General features: G+C 36.0%; 1 protein-coding gene across 1 annotated transcript in view; it reads right to left on the bottom strand.

Annotated features, from left to right (window-relative positions):
- Nucleotides 1-2,500, bottom strand: part of LOC137625778 (uncharacterized) — a 16,725-nt gene that overhangs the window by 6,545 nt on the left and 7,680 nt on the right. The gene's annotated exons all lie outside the window — the stretch shown is intronic.

The raw sequence follows: 2,500 nt of genomic DNA, 5'->3' as shown, positions 1-2,500 counted from the left end.
TTTGGAAGGGTAACAGATCAGATTCGACCTGGAACAACTATACTCAGCTTCGAGCTTTTGCTCAGAGAGTTTATACCTCAACTGAAAAGGAGTACAATTTAACCATAAAAGAAACCCTTTCTAGTACAACTCAGAAACATAAATGGTAGTCTACCCTTAAATCTGTACTCTTTGGTGAAGATGCAACAGTTCCTCCTTTACTTAACCAGATGGCTCAGTCACTCACTGTCCAAAGGAAAAGGCAACCCTTTTGGCTGATGTTTTTGACAGTAAACAGAGTAATGAAAAACCTGAACTTCCTCATTCCTGTTTTCCTGAGGCTAAACTAACTAGTTTAGCTTTTCGATCTCGTGAGATTAAAGCTCTGTTGATGGACCTTGATGCTTATGGAGGTGTAGACCCAAATGGTATTTTTCCTTTGTTTTTTATAAAGACAGCAGATTTCTTAGCTCCAAAGTTATCTGTTATTTTGCGCAAGTTAGCAAGAAGAGGAACTTTTAGCACTTGTTGGAGAATTGGTAATGTTACTCCTCTATGTAAATGTGTTTGTGGCAGCTCAAGTCCTACTGATTACCGCCCAATTTCCATAACTCCCATATTATCTAAAGTTTTTTAACGTATTCTGGCAAAACGTCTTAATAGGTTTGCTGAAGGTAATCATCTACTCCCTAGTTTGCAATTTGGTTTTCGTAAAGGCCTTGGAGCATGTGATGCCCTTCTTACAATCTCCAATACTGTACAGAAATCCCTTGATTATGGTCAGGAAGTTCGTATGATTGGCCTTGATTTTAGTGCTGCCTTTGACCGTGTTAATTATGAGGCCCTTGTTTTCAAACTGAAACAGTTGGGAGTGGGTGGGTCGTTTCTTAGCATTATTATTGATTTTTTAAGTGATAGATCTCAAAGAGTTCTTGTTGATGGGCACCATAGTGAGTATAGGAATGTGATATCCGGTGTTCTACAGGGTAGTGTTCTTGGCCCATTACTTTTCATACTATATACACATGACATGTGGTTTGGCCTAGAAAACAAGCTTGTTGCTTATCCAGATGATGCTCCTCTTTGCATCAATTCCATCCCCGGAATGTAGATCTGGGGTTAGAGAATCCATTAATAGAGATTTAGCTAAAATTAGTGCATGGTGCAAATTATAGGGTATGAAGTTGAATCCTAACAAAACTCAAAGTATGATTGTAAGTAGGTCAAGGACGGTGGCTCCTCAACATCCGGATCTCAGTATTGATAATGTTTCTTTAAATTTGTATGACTCTTTCAAAATTTTAGGTGTGATTCTCGACAGCAAATTTACTTTTGAGGAACATATAAGGTCTGTGTCTTCTTCAATTACACAAAAAATTGGCTTATTGAGAAAGTCTTTTATGATTTTCGGTGATCAATCTATTTTGAAAAAGTGTTTTAAATCTTTCATTCGACCTTGTTTTGAGTATTGTTCTCCTGTCTGGTGTTAAGCTGCTGATTCTCATCTTAATTTGTTGGACAGAAACTTACGGTCTATTAAATTTCTTATTCCTGATCTAGATATTAATCTCTGGCACCGTCGTTCTATTAGTACATTATGCATGTTGCATAAGATTTTTCATAACTCTGACCATCCTTTACATTCAGATCTCCCTGGACAATTCTATCCTGTTCGTAATACTAGGCAGGCAGCTAATTCTAATAGCCAGGCCTTCTCCATCATGAGGCTCAATACTACGCAGTACTCTAGAAGTTTTATTCCAGCTGTTACCAAGTTGTTTAATGATCTTCCTAATCGGGTAGTTGAATCAGTAAAACTTCATAAGTTCAGAGTTGGAGCAAATGCTTTTATCATAATATATAGTATTTATACTTTTAAAAAGGAAAGTCTGATGTTAGGATTAACTCAATTTAATATGTGCATGATATGTTATATTTGTGAGTTATTAACATAAAAACAGAAATTATATCTTAGAACAAGCAAAAAGCCTATATAAAGTAACCTGGAAAGCCTTACTCACGATAGAGTGAGGTATGATCTATAGGAGCAAGATTACACAAACCTTATCTCACTAAAGAGGAAGCATCATCTCCACGCCAAACTCTTAGCAACAGTTGCAATCTCTCTAAAAACACATCCTCATAATATTTTCCCCCATACACTGAGAATCATGATGTGTTGTTATTGGTTACGAGGAACTACTTGTGTAAACATAGTTTAAAATAGTTCAGTTTCAAGTATAGATAGTGAGTAATGATAAAACAGTAACAGATAATATCATCTAAATCTATGAAAAGTAATTACATGGACTGTTGATTCTGCTAAATAGACATTAACTCGGTCAAGATCTCTGAAATAGTATTCATCAAACACAGATCTCCCATTAAGGGCTATGAGTGATTGACCAAATAAATACACTTTTTAAAAGCAAACTACAGATCATAGGATTTCAACTTGAAAGTAAAAGGCCAACACTTTGGTTACATTTCCTGCAATAATACTTAGAAACGATCCACTAAC

Source organism: Palaemon carinicauda, chromosome 32, assembly GCF_036898095.1.
Source record: "Palaemon carinicauda isolate YSFRI2023 chromosome 32, ASM3689809v2, whole genome shotgun sequence".
In the NCBI taxonomy this organism is placed as follows: domain Eukaryota; kingdom Metazoa; phylum Arthropoda; class Malacostraca; order Decapoda; family Palaemonidae; genus Palaemon; species Palaemon carinicauda.
The sequence above is the reverse complement of the archived record's forward strand: the minus strand, read 5'-3'. Positions and strand labels throughout refer to the sequence as shown.